A 21,401-nucleotide genomic window follows, 5' to 3' on the forward strand; every position below is an offset into this window, starting at 1 on the left:
TTCTTACCTGGACAATTGCAGTAGCCTTTCCAATTTAGCTCCCAGCCTGGTCTCTGCTGTTCCAAATCACTCTTCACGGAGCTGTCCATTAGTGATTTTCTTAAGGTATAGGCTCCATTATGTCATTTCCTCTCTCTCTTTCCCTCCCCTACCCCATTCAGTAAATTTCAGGTCTCCTCTTTCAGGACCAAAGACAAACTCCTCTGTTTGATATTTAAAGCCTTTCACAATCTGGTCCCTTCTTATTTTTTCCAGACTTTTACTATACCACTCCCCAGTAGTAGAGCCATCTTGGCCCACTTGCATCAGCCTCCAATCTCTGACTTTTCCCTTTGCCTGAAATACTTTCCCTTCTTAACCTTCCAGTCCTTGGACTCCCTGACTTCCTTTAAGAATAGTTCAAACCTGGGGTGTGTCATAGATGATTGTAAAACAGAGATTGTGAACCTTGATGGTTTTTGCTGTTACTTATTGGTAGTATTGGTGATGGGGAGAGGGTTCTGCTCTGAGTGGTTTAAGGGGGGAAAGGGAAGGGAGAGTAAGAGGAATACACTTATGTCCAAAGGAGAGAGAAGAGGGCGGAAACTTGCTATTTCTCATGACTGAGATTTGTGAGAAGAGTGAATGCCCTCATGGAGGAAGGGGTGGAAGGGTGGAAGGGTCAGGCACCTGAGGGACCTCCCATTTCTCTGAGATTAACAAAAGAATGATGAACACACCAGTGTTTGAGATAGAAATGCCTTAAACTTCTGGGGAATCAAGTGGAAGGAATGGGGAGATGAGGAGGGAGGATAATATAGGAGGGAATGGAGATAAGCATAATAGTTTCCCTCATCCTGAGCAGGCAGTAAAGGTGGAATGGGAGGAAAAAAGAACTAGCATCTGGGATGGGGTGCCCATCATTGAGGCACAAGAATATAATCAAATATTATTGCATCGTAAGAAGTGATGCAGGAGATGATTTCAGAGAATTCTGGGTCATGTGAATTAATGAGGAATGAGTAGAACCAGGAGAACTACAAGGCAACAGTTTTGCAAAGAAAAAACAATTTGAAAAGACTCAAGAACTCTGGTTGAGGCAATGACCAACCAAGTCTCCAGAGGACCTAGAATGAAGAAGTGCATTACCTATCTCCTAATGAAAGAGCTGGACCCAGAGTGCAGAAAGAGACTTGACTTGGCCGACATGGGAATTTGTTTTGCAGGACTACTTATTATTTATTAAAAAACCATCTATCTTAGAATCACTACAGTGTATTGTTCCAATGCAGAAGAGTAGTTAAGGGTGAAGTAATGAGGCTTAAGTGATTGGCTCAGGGTCACACAATTTAGGAAATGTCTGTAGTCAAATTTGAACCCAGGACCTCCCCTCTCTGGGCCTGGCTCTCTAACCACTGTACCATCTCTTCAACCCCCCCCCCCTGTTTATTTGTGATTGTGACCCAAGGTTTTGCTTCCTCTCTTGTAATTTATTTGGGGGGCTTCTGGCAGGGCTGGAAAAGGGTCATCAGTAGTGATACCAAAAAACAGCTGTTGAAACTTTTTTTCTTTTGCATGTAAGAGAACAGAAGGAAGCTGGGAGGGAAATAGGATAATTTACTTTAAAAAAGATTCATGGATTCATAGATAACCTCTGTCTTCTGCGATGTATTTGAAAATGTTCTGCTCTGTGTGCCCATATGTGTGCATGTTTATGTGTTTAAGATCAGAATCAAAGTCAAATTAAAAAAAGAATTCAAGAAGTGAGGAAACCTTTCCTAGTTCCCTGAGCTGCTAGGACCTTCCGTCTTCTCTGTATATCTGGTATGTACATAGACTTACGTATATGTTGTCTCCCCCAATAGGATGGGGCTCTTTGAGTTTTGCTTTAGTTTTTCCAGTGCCTAGCAACATAATAGGCACTCGTCACTGCTTGGTGATTGATTGAATCTAGAAATCATTCCTATTGTAATTCCCTTGGGGTTGTTATAGAGGAATCAGTGAAGTAATGTATGTAAGGTATTTTGTACGTTTTCAAGCACTTTGTAAATATCCACTATTAAAACCCCCTTTTATTTTCCATCTTAGAATGGATACTGAGTATTAGTGCTAAGGCAGAATAGTAAGGGCTAGGCAATGCAGGTTAAGTCACTTGCCCAGGGTCACACAGATTTGAACCCAGGACCTCTTGTCTCTAGACCTTGCTTTCACTTCTAATTTTATTGCTAATATTATTACTTTATTGCTACCATTATTATAACTCATATTATCAGTGAGTAACCACTGTGCTAAGGACTATTTATCAGTAGTTACCAATACTACTTTTTAATAGATTTTATTTTTACTAATTATATGTAATAACAAATTTCCACATAAGTTTTTCAAAGTTATATGATCCAAATTGTCTCCCTTTCTCCCTTCCCTTCCCCCTCCCTGAGTTGGCAAGCAATTTGATCTGGGTTATACATGTATTATCCTGCAAAACATATTTCCATATTGTTCATTTTTATAAATGAATAATCATATAAAACCAAAACCCCAAATAAACAAGTGAAAAATCATATGCTTTCATCTGTATTTCCAACTCCAACAGTTCTTTCTCTGAAGGCAGATAGCATTCTTTGTCCCAAGTTCCTCAGAATTGTCCTGGATCATTATATTGCTCAGAATAGCCAAGTCAATCACATTTTGATCATTCCACAATATTGCTGTTACTGTGTACAATGTTCTCCTGGTTCTGCTTATTTCACTCCGCATCAGTTCATGGAGCTCTTCTCAGCTCTTTCTGAAATCATCCTGTTCATCATTTCTTGCAGCGCAAGAATATTCCATCACCATCCTGGACCACAATTTGTTCAGCCATTTCCCAATGGAGGGACAGCCTTTAGTTTCCAATTCTCTGCCTCCACACAAAGAGCAGCTATAAATATTTTTGTACAAGTAGCTCCTTTGCCCTTTTTAAAATCTCTTTGGGATACAGACCTAGTAGTGATATTACTGGATCCAAGGGTATGCATTATTTTATAGCCTTTTCAGCAAGTTCCAAATTGCCTTCCAGAGTGATTGGATCAAAAAAACATGGTTCGATGCCACAGAGTCGATGGCAGTGCCTTAACTGTATGTGTTTTTTAAGGCCACTAGGACCTCTTCCAGCCTTATCAAGGAAAGTGCTAACCTTTTCTCTTTTCACATATTACTGATACTACTTTAATAATGCTGTTGCAAGATACAGATAATAGCGAAGCCAGCCCTCAGGATCATGCATAAATGTCAGTGAGCTTGACAAGGATTAAAAAAGCTCCCTATAAATATTAAGTGTTTCCTAAATAAGAATGAGAGGCCAGATATGGAGGGACTGGACCCAAAGTAGGGCTCATGGGATTTAATTGCTTCAAATCCTCTTGGATCTGGGAGATGATTTGATGGGGAACTTTTCCTTTGGCTTAGCCAAAAGCAAGGGTTGGGATTGATTTACCTGGGCAGGAGAAATGACCTTTCTTGGTTTCTAGCTTTGTTTGTTTTTGCTCCCCAATGGAAAGAAAGCAGAGTCCTTTTCTAGAGATCTCAGGCTGTATAGGAAGTACAGCTAGATCTAAATTAGGCGAATGTGTGAATCCTTTGAAGTGGTTGCATGTATTTGAATTCACACTATTCTAAAGTTATTATGTAAGACATGATAGTTGGTTCTAGCTCAGTAGAAATATGCTGTGTGAAGATTGTGTAGGTACTTTAGGGGATTTGTTATTTACATTATTAGGGGCTTAGCTGTAACACTGGACATGAGGACAGAATCTTCATCTATCTATTGATTTATTTTTATCTTTTAAAACTATTACTTTCTGCCTTGGAATCAATACAATATTGCTTCCAAGGTAGAAGAGGGGTAAGGGCTAGGCAAAGGGGGTTAAATGACTTTCTCAGCTATGTATAGTTAGGAAGTATCTGAGGCCAGATTTGAATCCAGGACTTCCTGGCTCTTAATCCACTGAGCCATTTATCTGTGCCCGTTGATTTATTTTTAACATTAACAGATTTTTTTTTTAGTTTTAAATTCTTTCCTTCCTGGCCCTTCCCTATTTATTTAGAAGGCAAACAGTATATCACTTATTCATGTGAAATCATGGAAATACTTTCATATCAATCATGTTGCCAAAACAAACAAAAATGATAAAAAGCAAGAAAATAAAGAAAAAGGAAAAAAATTATGTTTCCGTTTATACTCAGAGTTCATCAGTTCTCTCTGGAGGTGGACAGCATTTTCATCATGAAACCTTTGGAATTGTTGGTCATTGTGTTGATGAGAGTAGCTAAGTCTTCAACAGTTGGTCATTCTTATGATATTGCTGTTATTGTATATAGTGTTCTCCTGGTTCTGCTCATTTCACTTTGCATCGTTCTGTACAAATCTTCCCAGGTTTTTCTGGAACCATCTTCTTCCTCATTTATTATAGCATAATAGTATTCCATGGTAATGGTAAATCATTCCTCGAATGATGGGCATCCTTTCAATTTCCAATTCTTGGCTGCCACTAAACGAGCTGCTATAAATATTTATATACATATAGGTCCTTTTTCTTTGATCTCTTTGGGGAACTGTAATGATTAAAATTTAGGAATATGGGGAGACTGAGGCAGGTAGAAATTAGTTTCTTTCTGCAAGGAGTATTATATTTATTAAAGGTTAAAGATTAAAGAAAATACAGAATAAGAAAAAACACGTGCCTAGGCCAAAGGCCTAGGCCAGATAACCTCACATCACAGAAGAGAAGCATCTGCTCCAAAACGGAAGTCCAAAAGAAAACTCAGAAACCTTTGCCACCAGCTTAAATCCTTCCTCGATCTCGGCCCACCTCAGAATTCCCGTGAGATTACAAAGCATTTTGGGGAAGTGGAGCAAAGGCTTGTGGGGATTGTAGTCCTGTATTCGAGTCTATTTTTTACAGAACAGACCTAGTTGTGGTATTGCCAGGTCAAAGGCCCTTTGGGCCTGGTTCCAAATTGTTCTCTAGAATGATTGGACCATTTTATAACTCCACCATCAGGGCATTAGTGTTCCCGTTTTTCTACATCCATGAGGGCAGAATTTTTGCAATTAATTGTCCTCTTTGGGGATTAAATCCCTAGGCATCCACTATGAAACTACCTCCTACTGTGAGTTAAGGAGCTGAGACTTCTCTGTGAGCCAAGCAAATTCCTGGGGGACAGAGCCCAGAATTTCTGGACTAGTGACATGCCACTTTTGTTTAGATGATTTAGAGGAAATAAAAAAAAGTTCCAAGTCTTTGAAAAGTGCTTGATGGCACATATTTTACAGGCCAGTGAATCATTACAAGTTTGTTTATAGAATTTCTTGAGCATTTCTTAATGCTCTTTGAGAAAATTTAAGATACCCTGGAATGTTACAAAACCAAAGTTGGGAGTTCTGGGTCAGAATTTTCTTCAAAAGGGGAAAACCAGAGCTATTAGAAAAGACTTTTTATTGTGGGGTTAGGGATAACTGTGAAAAGAGTTTAAATTTGCTTAAAAAAAGAAAACAAACCCAACTATAAAACCTTACCCCATAAAAATAAATGCCAACTCACATCCCAAGAAATGAAAAATGTTCTTTGACTTAAATTTTTTCATGTAAAATCAGAGTTGGTCCATCATGATGGACTTGTTTTTTGTAAGATAAAGCAGCCTACTTAAGTGTCCCAGACTCCTTTTGAATGTATCTGATCAATAATAGGCAAAAGAATGTACAAATTCCCTAAGTTTTGAAATTCTTTAAAAAGTTATAAATATAGCATGTGTGGACACTAATGTTCAAAAGGAAGGCATTGTAATTATCCCACTAAAATTATAATTATTTACCTTTTAAAAATTATATTGTATTATATTAAATAGGAAAATAATATTTAAAGTTTTACACAAATATTTTAATTTATATAATATATTCAGTATAATAATATATTATAATATAAATGTATAATTATATGATAAATAAAAATATTTTTAAAAGAAGAAAAATACATTTGTTCAAAACTTTCCTCCATATCTATGTAAGCCTCAGTTTTATCATTGGTGAAATTAGGATAATGGTCCTTTCTCTTCTCCACCGAAGTTGACACCATTTTCCAAGCATGATTCTATGCCTGAATATGCTATGCAATGAAAAAACCCAAAGGGGTCAGGCCACAGATTTCAGTGGACCTTTTTTATATCCAAAGAACTTAATGCTTTAAAAGATGCTTGCTGATTGTCTGACCAAGATGGAAAGGCTTCACATATGGGCAAGGGACCCATTTGAAGGCAATCATGTGAAGATTGGCCTCACTAAGATTGGCGAAACCCATTCCCAAGTTGGTCCCAGAATGGCAGTGACTACTTTGAACAAAGCAACCTCTAAAGCCCATCAACTGAGTTATCAAGAGTAGAGAATTATTGGAGGATATGATAGCCAAGCCAACAAAGTCCCAGACTTATGGATCACTGAAGGAATCCTTGCCATACCTATGTCACAGAGTGCCTCCTTAGGAACAAATGAGGTCTTGTAAGAGAAAGGTGACGATGCTTTCATCATGGTGTTTAAATTTTTTATTTGTGATGGAGACCATGAAGGGTGTGTTTCTTGTACAAAGTGGGGATGGGGGAGTGCTGAGTGGTGAGAGGAGAAAGGGAAAGAACTAGAAGATTTCGGTCAGTCAAGAAATATTTACGAAACACCCTCGATTTTCCAGCCTTTGGGCTAAGGGCAGTGTTTGCCCTCCTCCATGTAATGTAATGTCATCATGGTGTAATGGGAGAGTCAGCATGAATAATGACTATATACAAATAACAAGATACAAATACAGAATAAATTGGAGATAACCAATAGAGCGAAGGCACTATATAAATCCGGGGGATTAGGAAAGCTTCCTGTAGATGAAGGGATTTTTTGCTTGAACCTGAAGGAAGCCAAGGAAGATGGGAGGCAGAGATGAGGAGTCATGGGGGGGGGGGCAGCCTGGGAAAATGCCCAGAGCTGAGATGAAGTGTCTTGTACTACTACAGCAAGGAGGCCAGTGTTGCAGGATTGTAGTCTACTTTAGGGAAAGAAAGTGTTTAAGGTATAGAAGACTGGAAGGATGGAGAGAGCAGGCTGGGAAGGACTTTTGAGTGCCAGAGGATTTTACATTTGGTCCTGAAGGCAATAAATAGCCATTGGAATTGAGAGAGAGACAGACAGAGAGACACACACAGAGAGAATCCTTAGCAGTCACGTTTCTCATGTAAATGCTCTTTCTAGCTTCTTGCAAAACAGCCTTAAGAAATATTGAACTAAATCAGATCCTTCACAGCATTTCCATAACTTCACTATCTCTCTATAAGAAGAAGGTATGTGTGTTTCTCTAAGTCTATTGCTTGAGTATTTTAAGGTTCTGCCCTGGAGGCAGCTAGGTGGCAAAGTGGATTGAGAGCCAGATCCAGAAATGGGAGGTCCTGGGTTCCAATCTGGCCTCAGACAATTTCTAGCTGTGTAACTCTAGGCAAGTCACTTAACTTCCATCGCCTAGCCCTTACTACTCTGCCAGAACCAATACTTAGTATTGATTCTAAGACAGAAGGTAAAAGCTTAAAAAAAAAAGAAGAAAGGCTCAATGTAGATGGTAGTGTAGATAGTATAAATTCAGTGTATAGATGGTCCCATCATCTTTGTAGAATATAAATCACCTTTTTTTTTTTTAAAAAACCTTATGTTCTGATTTGGAATTAATACTGTGCATTGGTTCCAAGGCAGAAGAGCAAGCAAGGGCTGGATCATGGGAATTAAGTGACTTAAGGGTCCCACAGCTAGGAATGGTCTGAGGTCAGATTTGAACCTAGGACCTCCCATTTCTAGGCCTGTCTCCCAATCCACTGAGCCCACCTTGCTGCCACCAGCCCATCTACTTTCAACGTACTCCTAACATTTTATTTTATTTTTTGAGAGAGTAATTTATCCAATCTTTTTGCCTAATTTTCCCAAGCAGAGAGCAAAAAGAAAAATGTAAAGTTCTACAGATTAGAGAGATGCCCCAATTTTACCCAAAGGGAAATTTTCTGATTACTCCTAATTTATTGCCAAAGTCCCCGGCTTAGGGTCACTTTCACAATGATTCAGGACTAAGGCTCCCCCCTCCCTTGATGGCTCCCATCTTTCCTTGGAGCTGCATTCCCCTAGTCCTAAGGATAGTTCTGATATATGCTGCATTGCGGTGTGGCTCAGTTAGAGATAAGTGAAAAGAAAGGTCTATTTTCTTTCATCTGGTTCTTGGACTCCCAAAATCTTTGGACCTCTTGAAACTCTGTGTTCTAGGAGCCATGTTATATAGTCATTCACTCATTTGGTGAGTGCTTACTAAGCACCTACTGTGTGCCAGTGTCCTACTAGTGCCAGGGATACAGAGGTGATAAAGCAAACCAATTCCTGCCCTCAAGGAACTCACCTTCTGTTAGGAGTAAACAACACAGCCACAGACAAGTAAATGGAACCCACATGACAAGTCAAAATGAAAAGATATCGTTCAGGGTGAGGGAAAAACTCAGAAACTGAAGGGCGAGGGGCATGGGGTAGCCTTGGGTAAGAGGAGGCACCTGAGCTCATTCAGCCTTGAAGGAAGAAGTTTGGGATGTAGTAACATGTGGAGGTGACAAGGGAGTCCATAGTACTACCTGGGATGTGTGATTGTTAGATTATATAAGTATATATTATTTCTGTAAATAATATCTAGATATAGAATTATAATAATATGAAGAAATTATAAGCACATTATAATATACAACTATGTTTTATTACAATACTGTCACTGATGATATGATATGTTATTCTGTAACATAAAAGCTTTAATAGCTTAAAACCACGTTAAAACTTTCAGGATACACTGAATAATAGTAGTGGTTATTATGTATTTATGTGACGTGCCATATAATGATATGATACAGTAATGTAGTGTGATGATTAACAAGTTTCTGCTGTGTGTATGGGCATGCACTTTAATATTTATGGCCTCTAGCTCAGAGGCATGTTTGAGTTGTGGTTTCCAGTTTCAAGAGGATGCTTCCAGGGGCAGCGAGTGCGAAGCATCCATCACAGGTGGAGATTAGCTTCATCGTGTACTTGAGGCTGCTGCCAGAGAGCAACAGAGCTCCATGCGTTTTCATCCTTGGAGCCTGGAACTCGGAGACAGAGCAAGCTTGAGCACTGAGCTGGGTTCATAGGATCTTCTCTGTTAAAAAAAAAAAAGACCCAAGTAATTTAGTAATTTAGTGGGTGGGCGTAGGATCAACTCTTATTTGGAGCATCAGTCAGGTCTATCAAAATTTGGTAGCCTCTAGTTCCCCAGAGATTCAGAGGATTTACAGCTGGTAGAGACCTTAGAGGTCATTTTACAGGGAAGGAAACTGAGGTTCAGAAAAACACTACTGTAGGTATGTAATGAATGCTTATTGCATTTAATTAAATTGAAGCAACCTGAGAAATAACAATGATATTGGACCAGATTCCTCCTTCTTTGGGGGAGAGAGAATTCAGTTTAATGTAACAAACATTTGTTGTTGTTTTTCATTCATGTTTGACTCTTCATGACCCCATTTGGGGATTTCTTGGCAAAGACTCTGGAGTGGGTTTGTCATTTCCTTCTCCAGCTTATTTAACAGATGAGGAAACTGAGGCAAACAGGGTTAAGTTACTTGCCCAGGTTTATATAACTAGTCACTCTTCCAAGGCCAGATTTGAACTCAGGAAGATGAGTCTCCCTGACTCCAGTCCTGGCACTGTACCACCTGGCACTGTGCCCATTTACTAAGTGCCTGCTATGCTTGTTTAGGTATCAAGGATACAAAGAAAAAACAAACCAAACAGTCTGTGGCCTGAAGGAGTTTTCATTCATATATAGAGATACAGTATAAATTATTAAAATGCTCAAATGGATTTGAGTTTACCAATATGGATGTTCCTCCAAATGATCCAGACCTGTGCATCATCCTGGTAACTCTTGACAATGCTCTTCCTTTTTTTTTTTTAACCCTTACCTTCTGACTTAGAATTGATATTAAATATTCGCTGTGATAAGGGTTAGGCAATTGAGGTTAAGTGACTTGTTTAGGGTCACACAGCTAGCTGTGTCCAAGGCCAGACTTGCACCCAGGACCTCTTGTCTCCAAACTTGGTGCTCTACCCACTGCACCATCTAACTGTCCCCAACTATACTCTTCCTTAAATTGACCACAATGAGTACAAGCAACAGCCTTTCTCTGTTTCTCCTGGCCTCCTGAAGATATCAGTGGGACAGACAATATTATCTGTTAGCCACCTGTTATCTCTTGCTCTCATGTCACCGACTCATTTTCTTTTTTACTTATAAATTTCTTTGCCAATACCTTATATCTTGGTTTGTTGAATTCCCTTATGTATCTCTGATATGGTCCAAATTGGACACAAACCTTTCTATCCACCATGCTTGCTATGACTGTCACTTTAAATTATTTGAGGACATTCACTGACCTCAAATGATATGATGATGCTAGTAGATTGGTGGTATTTTAAGAGATGGGGCTTGGTTTTTCAAAGTTAGGAAACATTAAAATAAACATAAAAACTCTTGCCGTTTTTTCCTAATGTCACCTCCTAGGTGATGCTAAGCCCTAGTCTTGTCATTTGTACTGTTTGCCATCCATCCAAAAAAATGATTCGAGATTCTTTGAAAAGATAAAATAGAGACAACCCTCTGATCACAAATATCAATTTAGGCATAGATATGTGTTCCCCAAAGGTTGGCAATGAAGGAAAGAGCACAGAAATCATACTGGAAAAAGGTTTCTTAGGGATGGTGAGGTTATCATTAGATGTAAGCTCCTTGAGGCAGGAAATGTCTTGTTTCTTTTTTCTATTCCAGTGCTTAGCACAGTGCTTGGTACATAGTAAGCATTTAATGAACTTCTGATTGATCGACATCATGCATTATTGTAGCACTGTAGAATCTTGGTAGAGATACATAGTCACTCAACAGAATTTGGCTCAGCCTTTCACAAAAACTACCAAGCAGGTGAAGAATATCAATTGTTGAGATTATGACATGAAGTTAGAGGGGCGATTTACAGAGCTAGTTTTGGGGAGAGATAGTCAGGCAGACACAGTGCATCTGTGAAAACATTTATATCATTAAGAGAATAAAGATCATCTGAATAGGGTAAGATATTAATACCTGAGTAGGAGAGATCAGGGGAAGGCTTCAGGAAGTGTTAACTCAACTGAGACTGGAAGGAAGATACAAAGATTCTGAGAAGTGGAGATGAGGAGGGAATTCATCCGAAGGAGAGGGGGAACAGCTCATACAAATGCATGGAGGTGGGAGATGGAACATTGAATTCAAGGAACAACTCTTAGTCCAGTTTGAATGGAATATGAACTGTCTGACACATAACAGCAACTTGGTAGTGTTAGAATCAGCCTACTGGAATTGCTGATTCACAGGTAACAGGGAGAGTGAACATACAGCTTCTCTAGTCAGCTGAGAATGAACAACTGAAGATGTATTTTTAAGCAATTTTATTTTCCCCAATCATATTCAATAAAACTTTTCAACATGCAGTTTCCAAAACTTTGAGAGTCTCCCTCCCTCCTCCCTCCCCAAGATGGCAAGCAACTTGATCTGGGCTATTCATGTATGATACTACAAAAATATTTCCACATTGGTCATGTTGTGGGAGAATACTCATATAAAACTAACACCGCCCCCCCCCCCCCCAATAAAGTGTAGGCTTTGATCTGCATTCAGACTCCATCGGTTCTTTCTCTGGGGATGGAAAGCATTCTTTGTTTTAAGTCCTTCAGAATTGTCTTGGATCGTTGTATTGCCAAGAATAGCTAAGTATTTCACAGCCAATCATCACACAATATTGCTATTACTATATACAATGTTCTCCTGGTTCTGCTCACTTCACTCTGCATCAGTTCATGTAAGTCTTTCCAAGTTTTTCTGAAATTACACTGGTCATCATTTTTATCATGCAGTTGTATTCTTTGAAGATCCATTTTTGAGTACCTACTCTGTGTCAGCCTCTGGAAAATGACTCAATTATCTTTCTAAATAGGATGGTGGCTGAGGTCTCTCTACTCATGTCCTGGGGATGTCTGGGATCCTACTTCCACTGGTAGAATTTAGGTTGGTGTGGGGAAGGTATTATTTCATAGCAATGGAATCAGTGTTATCAGAAGAAACAAGTCTTGCCTTGCTCTTTTTGTGTTCTTTCCCAGGGAGTTGAGAAGACCTGAGTTTGAATCTTGCTTTCAGCTCTTATTAGTTTTATGACCTTGGGCATGACACCTAACTTCTGGGAGCCTTAGTTTCCTCATCCATAAAATGGAGATAATAATGTCTCTTATACCTATCCTAAAGGGTGAGGTAAGGTGCATAAAGCATTTTGCAAACTTTAAAGTGCTCTATACATATATCTGATTGAGGATGATCTATGCCCCCTTCCATTTGTAAAGCATTTTAAATCTATGTACCCTAAACTGTTGCTTTTATGTCATGTTTTTTTTTTTGAATCATACTCCAATGAGGGAAGATGGGTAGTTCCTCTTTCTAAAGAGGAAACCGAGGATGTTTGAGGTAGATCATCAGATGGGAGGCAGAAGATTTGAGCCCAAGTCCTTTCTCTGTCACTATCTTGCTCTTTGAGCTTGGTCTAGTCATCTAACCCCTCCTCAGGCTTCAGTTTCTCCTTCTGTAAAATGACAGTATTGGGTAGCTAGGTGACTTTTCTGATACAGAGCCAGGCCTGGAGATGGGAGATTGTGGATTCAAATCTGGCCTCAGAAACTTCCCAACTATGTGACCCTGGTGGGCAAAGCATTTGACCCCCAGTTGCCTATCCCTTGCTGCTCTCTGACTTGGAACTAATATTTAGTATTGATTCTAAGGTTGAAGGTAAGGATTAACAAAATTGCATATTAGTTTCCCTTTATTTTGCAGATGAGGAAATTGAGGCAGAGAGAGGTTTGTGACTTGCCTAGGGTCACACAGCTAATAAATGTCTGAGGTTGAATTTGAACTCATATATTCATGACTCTGGATCCAGCACTGTGTTCACTGTGCCACCTAACTGTGAAACTATGCTATAGGAATGTAATGGAACTTTGTGCTGAAATGAGGGGAGAAAATTTCAGAGAAACCAAGAAAGATGTGAAAGAACTGATACAGGGTGAAGTAAGCAGAACCAGGAGAATAATTGATGCAAGTCAAAGAAGGACTTAAGAACTCCCATTGATGCAATGCTTTTATACCATTCCCAAAGATCCATAATGAAGCAGGCTTCCCAGGATAGGAGGATGACAGGCTCAGGGCGCAGACTGATGGATTTTGGGGAAGGGCCTGGGAACATGATGCACAAAACTGCTTACTGGACGTTTCCCAGACCCAGGCTGACTGTCAAAGCATCAGCAGTAGATTGTTTGGAGGTTCTTGAGCACAGAGGCAGGCTTTTGCCTCTTTTTATACCTCCAGCATTTACCACAGTACCCAGCACACAAGAGGCATTCGTTTATGGATCACAGTTGCCAAAGCAAGAACCCTGATAGGACCAGGAAGCCCTCCTTTCCAAGTCAGTGAAAACTGGGCAGATAACCAGAAACAGAATTGGTTCAGCAACACTGATGTTTATTTTATGAGGCACAACCCTAGATTTCCCCAAAAGGTCATCAAAATCCTTGTAGTAGGTCATGCCCAGATCCAGTGACCAGGGGACAAGGACGAAAGGCCAGTTTTATCAGTCTTGAACTCCTGCAGGGGCTTGGAAAGTAGGAGGAAGAAAGGGAAAGATTAGCCTGAAATCACTTGGGTACCCAGCTTGGATGCTCCTTGGGTCTTTTCTTCAACCTTTTTAGATTGGAATGAACAAGCAGCAAATACTCTCCCAACAGGTCTAGCTGGAATTAATTAACTCCTAGCCCTGGGAAAAGAGACACTTTGGGTGCCACAAAACCCTGCCTCTTGTCCTTATTCCTGGAAATGACTGCATTAGGCTTCGAAGTGTGCCAACTTGTTTGTCTGGTTCAGCATTAGGCAGCCTTCTGCAGCCTAGGTAAGCGGATGGATAATCAGCAGAGGAGGCAGGAGCTCAGCTGGACCAGAGCTGGCCTGTTGGAGAGCAGCCCCCTTCAGCTGCACGGAAAATACTTAGTTATGATGCCTTTCCAGGCCACTTGGTAAGGGAGGTGGAGAGGAGCTGATTGGAGTCACCTCCCGACCCGCTAACATCAACAGTGAGCTTTAAAAAAAATTAATTAATTTTTAAATTGCTATTATTTTGCTGCAGTCACAGCTGGAAACAAGCTGGGAAGCTTTTTCCCAGCAGCTGGCTGCCTGCTCTGAACCTTCCTGGATCCTCCTGGATCCTTTGATCCCAGCTTCTCCAGAGGGGAGGGGTGGGATTGGGGTGCGGCTGCGTTTGATGGAATCACTCGAAGCTGGCTGATAGGAGTGGCTCTAGGGAGCCCGAGAGACTGAGCTGAAATAATTTAGTATTTCTCAATTCAACTAGAATTTTTCAAGCAATTACCATGTGCCAGGCACTGTTATTGTGCTAAATGCTAGGGATACACACCCAAGGGAAAGGAAAGATGGCCCCTACTCCCAAGGAGCTTCCATTCTAATAGCCATGTACTGTTAGGGTGTTCTGCTATAAATAGTGATCTCTATGAACTCACATTATTATATCTTATTAGAAATTACTATTATAAATGTAACTGATTAAATTATTTTAACATGAATAAACTATTAGTGATCTGTTTTTAACTATTAAGTTATTTTTTATTATTCTATTATACTAGAAATTAATCTAAATATAAAATATTTATAATTAAATTATTTAACAATAATAAACTAGTAAACTACGGATATCTTAATATTAATTAGAAATAATAAGCTATCAAAATGATCTGTATTAAACATGCAATTATTTTTATATTATTTGTTACATTATAAATTAGTACATATACATTATTTTAAAAACTAGTAAACGATTAGTGATCTGTATTAACTACTAAATTATTTTATATTATTATATTATAACTTAGTATGTGTTATAAATATAACTAATTTATAATTAAATTATTTTTAAAACCACTAAACTATTAGTTATCTGTATTAACTTATTTTCATATTTATTATATTACATTATGAATTAGTACATATAATACATATAAAATGAATAAATTATTTTTTAAAACCCTTACCTTCTGTCTTAGAATCAATACTGTGTATTGGTTCTAAGGCAGAAGAGTGATAAGGGCTAGGCAATGGGGGTTAAGTGACTTGCCCAGAATCACACAGCTAGGAAGTGTCTGAGATCTGAGGACCTCCCATCTCTGGGCCTAGCTCTCAGTCCACTGAGCCACCCAGCTGCCCCCCCAAACTAACAAACTATTAGTGAGCTGCATTAATTATTAAATTATTTTCATATTTATTGCATTACATTATAAATTAGTACATATTATAAATAGAAATAATTTATAATTAACTTATTTAAAAACTAATTACTAAATAATGACCTATATTAATTATTAGGTTAGTTTCTATTATTTATTGTGTTACATTACAAATTAGTATATGCTATAAATTATTTTTAAAATGAAGAAACGATTCAATCGTGAACTGTACTAACTCTATGGAGAACTGACTTCCAACCCTCTGTGAACTCCCAAAAGGGTATGTTACCAAACTATCTTGTTTTGGTCTTTCAACATTCTTGCTTCTCTCTCCCCTTCCCCCATCCCCTCCATTCCATTTCAGCAGTAACTTTAGAGTATGAAGTAGGAAGGGGGTGGGGGAAGGAGGTTGAAGGCTGACCCCATTAGGAGCTGTTATTTCTGATCACTGACTGTACTCTGGTTTCCGCTATCTTATCAAGACTTAAACTTTCCTCCAGTGAGCCTTGACCTGGCCACAGTCTAAGGCAGATTATGGCGCCTGGCCTGGGATTGCTTCTGTGTTAGTTCCTCCATTTAGAAGACAGAGAGAAAGAAACCTGCCCTGTTTTATGGTGCTTCCTGGCTCCTGTCTGCTGGGTTGAAGGTGGGTGCTCCATCCTCTCTAGATTGCAGGTTGTCCATTGCAAGCGCCTCGTCCAGGGCAGAGACAATGTTTTTGCCTTTCTTTGTAAGCACAGCACCTCCAATATAGTAGGCGCTTACTAAATGCTTGCTGATTGATTGATTGCCCAATGCTTTGCCCATTGAACCCCCAATCAGCATTCCTGAAAGGTCGAGAGTGTGTCCTAGCTGGGGATTGCTAGCAGGGTATGGCACCTATAGCTTTGTCTGTGTCATCTGTCCAGTTCAACACAGCTTCAAAAAAACAACAACAATCAAACAAACAACTGAGAACCCCCGGTCAAATGTATTCAAGGTGGATAGTGGGAAAAGTATTCAAGAGAAAACAAGGCAAGAGCAGGAAATGGCCCTGGGATCAAGTGTTAGGGCTTTCCCACCAGGACACAGCTGTGTCAGGATGTGCTATGGACTCAGCCTCGGCCATCTTCCAGGAAGATTTATAGATGAAAGTTCTCTGGGTGAGAAGGTTTTGTGTGACGCGGACAAAACAAAGCCAGCCCCATGTTGTTGTATAGGGGATGGGGAGGGGAAGTGTTGTTTTGTCCCTTTCCCAGCTGTGGAATCCTCTTTCAAAGCTCCTCACCCAGGGACAAAAGCCAAAGGAGACAATGGAAATGGAATTTCTGGGTCGATTTGGCCCCAAAGAGCCTCCTGGCTTCTAGAGAGTTAGGAGAAGCTTTCTAAATTCAGGACAGGCTTTGGTGTCGATTATTGTCATCATATCCAGTCACCTCATATATACTATAAAGAATACAATAAATCATAAATATATAATATAAGCAACATAGCACATATAAGCATGGAATAGAAATAATATATGATATCATAATACAAATAAGTATATAACTATATATAAACCCTTAATCATTTTGCCACAGAGTGGTTAAAACCCAAATACTAATTGTGGGTTAGTGCTTACAGGGTTCCAAACCACTTGCCATTCATGGAAGCATTTATCTACCCCTCACGGAGGCCCTAAGAGGTTAATGGATTTACCCAAGGTCACACAAGTCTCAGAGGGTCCTATGACTCCAAGTTTAGCATTCCTTCCCACTGCATGGTTTGGCCTTCATCTTGTCACTAGCAGCATGCAGACTTTAAATTGTCACATGAACGTGAGTGGTTCCTTCCGACTGATGATCCCAAGTGGTGGGGGAAATGAGGAAAGAGAAGCAGGTCTCTGGAAAATTCACAGCCTGGAGAATTGGCTCCTGAACAATCCACATAGTGCTAAGAAAAAGTAATAATAAAAAACAATAATGTTTAGATACTTCTTACTATGTGCCAGGCACTGCGCTAAGTGCTTTGCCATTATTGCCTCATTTGATACTCCCAACAACCTTCTGAGGTAAGTGCTCTTGTTTAATCCTTATTTTACAGATGAGGAAACTGGAGCAGGGGTTAAGTGATTTGCCCAGCTAGCAAGTGGGTGAGGTTCGATTTGAACTCAGATTATCCTAACTGCTGGCCCACCACTCCATCTACTGATCATGTAGCTGCGGTTTTCTCTAACTTTCCCTCTTGTTATTTAGGACAGAATGATATGTTATGTTGGAGTTGAGAGAGTCCTTGAAGATCATTTTACAGCTGGGAAAACTGAAGACCCAGAGACTAGACTTATCTAACCAGACATTTTCTCTCTCTCCCTCCCTTCCCCTCTTCCCCTCTCCCCCTTTCCCCTCTCTTCTCTCCCTTTTCCCCTTTCCCACCATTTCAGACAGATGTGAGTCTGGAAACCAGGTCTCTTGGCTCTTAATTCAATGAATTCACTCCATCACAAAACTATTAAGTACCTAAAATGGGTTTCTATATGATTATATATTCATTGGTGCCTTTTCAATGGTACCATCTAGCCTGCTGAGAGGCATCCTCGGTGTTTCATGCATCATGGATGCTTCAGTAACAGTAAATTTGAAGGCAACATGAAACAGTTAGAATAGCTGTTAAGTCTGAGCTCAGGGTTGAAATGCCACCTCTGATGCTCACTAACTTTGGGCAAGTGATTTATTCTTTCTAGGACTCAGTTTCCTCAGCTGTAAAATGAAAGGGTTGGACTAGGTGGCCTCTGAGATCCCCTTGGATGCTAAGCTATGAGCCCATTAGACTAGCAATGGTTATTTCCTCCTGTCCTCCATAATTACCACCTTCACCAATGAGTGGATAGAGAAAGAGAAGGGATGTTGAGCTGAAGAGAGTTCATTTTCCTGTATTGCAGCTCCTCTGCTACAAGATGGATAGTGGGAGATACTAAAATCTTTCTTCTGGATTATCTGTGGATTGCAATGACCTTGCCCCCCATCACCATTGATAATCCCAAACTGGCTAGGTCTAGGAAACAAGAGCCCCCCTCGCAGAAGCACCATCCTGCTTGGATGGATTGTGCCAGGCACCACATTTTAGAAGATTTCTGGAAGCAAATGCCTGTGGGATACTTTTTTTTAACTTTTGAAATTTTTAAATTAATTTAGAATATTTTTCTATGGTTACATGATTCGTGTTCCCCTCCTCACTCCCTTGTAGCCAACAAGCAATTCCTCTGGGTTTTACATGTACCATTGATCAAGACCTATTTCCACATTATTGATGTTTGCATTAGGGTGATCATTTAGAGTCTACATCCCCAATCATATCCCCATTGAACCATGTAGTCAAGCAGTTGTTTTTCTTCTGGATTTCTACTCCCACAGTTCTTTCTCTGGATGTGGATAGTGTTCTTTCTTATAAGTCCCTCAGAATTGTCCTGAGTCATTGCATTGCTGCTAGTAGAGAAATCCATTACATTAAATTGTACCACAGTGTTTTCAGTCTCTGTGTATAATGTTCTCCTGATTCTGCTCCTTTCACTTTGCATCACTTCCTGGAGGTTGTCCCAGTCTCCATGGAATTCCTCCACTTTATTATTCCTTTTAGCACAATAGTATTCCATCTCCAACATATACCACAATTTGTTCAGCCATTCCCCAATTGAAGGACATCCCCTCATTTTCCAATTTTTGGCCACCACAAAGAGCACAGCTATGAATATTCTTGTACATGTCTTTTTCCTTATTGTCTCTTTGGGGTACAAACCCAGCAGTGCTATGGCTGGATCAAAGGGCAGACAGTCTTTTATCACCCTTTGGGCGTAGTTCATTTGGGATACTTTAAAGTCAAGGTTTGCTCGCTTTAAAGATGTAACTACTAGGGGCAGCTGGGTGGCTCAGTGGATTGAGAGCCAGGCTAGGAGATGGGAGGTCCTAGGTTCAAATGTGACCCCAGACACTTCCCAGCTGTGTGACCCTGGGCAAGTCACTTGACCCCCATTGCCTAGCCCTTACCACTCTTCTGCCTTGGAGCCAATACACAGTATTGACTCCAAGACAGAAGGTAAGGGTTAAAAAAAAATATGTAACTACTGTACTAGCCAATTGGCATGACTGGGGAATAATGTTCTGATCAATTGGATTTCTTAGTTTAATCCCCTCTCTGTGATTCTGCCCCCCTGCACTCCCATACCCTTCGCCCCAACCCTCTTTTTACCCCATTCTGTCTAGTATTACAGTTATCTGTGCACAAGTCTTAGCCTTCCAGTGGGAGATAAAAGTTCTGTGAGCAGATAATCTTCTTTGTAGCCCTCCTAATGCCCCCCACACAATGCCCAGCACACATGTAAGTAGAGTGCTCCTGTATGGGCAGTTTATTCCCTCTCCAGGCTATTCCCCACCCCACCCTTCCAGCCACTAAACGGATATCCTTTTTTTAAACTTTTGTTTTTTAGATTTTTGGAAAATTGTATTAGTGAATTTAGAATATTTTTTGGTGGTTCCAAGATTCCTGTTCTTTCCCTCCTCCACTCCCCCTCATAGTTGAAGTGCAATTCCACTGGGTTTTACATGTGTCATTGCTGACAGCCTTTTTAAAAAAAGATATTTTGCCAATTACATGTAATAACAGTTTTCCACATAAGTTTTCTGAAGTTATAAGATCCAAATTGTCCCCCCTTTTGCAGAGATGATAAACAGTTTGATCTGGCAAATTGATATCCCCAAACCTAGATCTGATCACTTCACAAACATAACAAACAAAATCTTCAATGGCTCCCTATGGCCTTATGGACACCCTAGCTTCCTTTGAAGCCAGGAGCTTTTTCCCATTTCTTCTTCCCCACCTTCCCCCAAGTTCTGAGCATTCCCTCTTTCTTGAAGTTACTTTGTTCTAACTGTGGATTTGCTCACTTGCGGAAATTTTGTTTCCTTCAACATAACATAAACAGAATAAGGGTAGGACTGATTTTTGGCCAGGGGTGGGTGGGAGAGCAGTGTTCCTAGTCCCACCACCCCAAAGGTAAGGAAGGGAAGGGTAGCTTTAGTATAGATACACAAGGTTAAAAAAATTTTTTTTAACCCTTACATTGGGGTCAGTTAGGTGGCTTTAATGGATTGAGAGCTAGACCTAGATACAGGAAGTCCTGGGTTCAAATGTGGATTCTAAGACAGAAGGTAAGGGTTTAAAAAACCCAAACCAAAAAAGCCTTACCTTCCATTTTAGAATCTATACTGGGTGTTGTGTCAAGGCAGAAAAGCAGCAAGGGCTAGGCAATGGAAATTAAGTGACTTGTCCAGGGTCATACAGCTAGGAAGTGCCTGAGATCTAAAAAATAGACTTGAATACAGGACTACAATTCCCACAAGCCTTTGCTCCACTTCCCCAGAATGCCTTGTAATCTCACCTGGGCAGAGATCGAGAAGGTATTTAAGCTGATTCAAAGGCTTTTGAGGGGGTGCTCTTGGACTTCTGTTTGGGGCAGATGTGGCTCTTTCCATAGTGTAGGTGAGGTTGTGTCTAGGCCTCTCTGTGGCCTGGACACGTGTTTTCTTATCCTGTATTTTCTTTAATCCTTAACTTTTAATAAACCTCTAAAAAATATAATACTCCTTGCAGAGAGAAACTAATATCTACCTGCCTCAGTCTCCCCATATTCCCTAATTTTAATCTTTACAGTGGCTAGATTTGAACTCAAGTCCTCCTGACTCCAGACTTGACTCTTTTATCCACTGTGCTCTATAGGACAATGTTTTGCACAAAGTATGGACTTAGGTGGTTTTTGAGTCGAGTTGTAAGTTGATGCATGTAGGCAGGGATCTGTTAACGGAAGATTTTGTCTTTCCAGCAATTGGCAAAGCCATTTTGGAGAGATGGGGCAGATTTGTAGGACAGGCATCGAAATGGGGCAAAAGACCCAAGTTCTTGTCCTGGCTTGGCCAGTGGCTGGCCAGCTGAGCTGGGGAAGTTGCTTAACCTTGCAGCTAGCTGGAGTTATCTTGTCCAT

General features: G+C 40.1%; 1 protein-coding gene and 1 non-coding gene across 6 annotated transcripts in view; one reads left to right on the forward strand and one right to left on the reverse strand.

Annotated features, from left to right (window-relative positions):
* The window catches only part of IL34 (interleukin 34), a 65,028-nt gene that overhangs the window by 4,655 nt on the left and 38,972 nt on the right, over nt 1-21,401 (forward strand). Inside the window, exon 1 of one of the 5 annotated variants that reach the window (XM_016428040.2) lies at nt 15,634-16,055. The exons of the other annotated variants lie outside the window; for them this stretch is intronic. The gene's annotated coding sequence lies outside the window, so the exon portion shown is untranslated. Of the gene's footprint in view, nt 1-15,633; nt 16,056-21,401 lie in introns of those variants that run through there. 5 annotated transcript variants of the gene reach the window in all.
* Nucleotides 3,050-3,176, reverse strand: LOC130456773 (U6atac minor spliceosomal RNA). Its single transcript, XR_008915814.1, has one exon. It is a non-coding gene; the product is annotated as a U6atac minor spliceosomal RNA (small nuclear RNA).

Source organism: Monodelphis domestica, chromosome 1, assembly GCF_027887165.1.
Source record: "Monodelphis domestica isolate mMonDom1 chromosome 1, mMonDom1.pri, whole genome shotgun sequence".
Taxonomy (NCBI): domain Eukaryota; kingdom Metazoa; phylum Chordata; class Mammalia; order Didelphimorphia; family Didelphidae; genus Monodelphis; species Monodelphis domestica.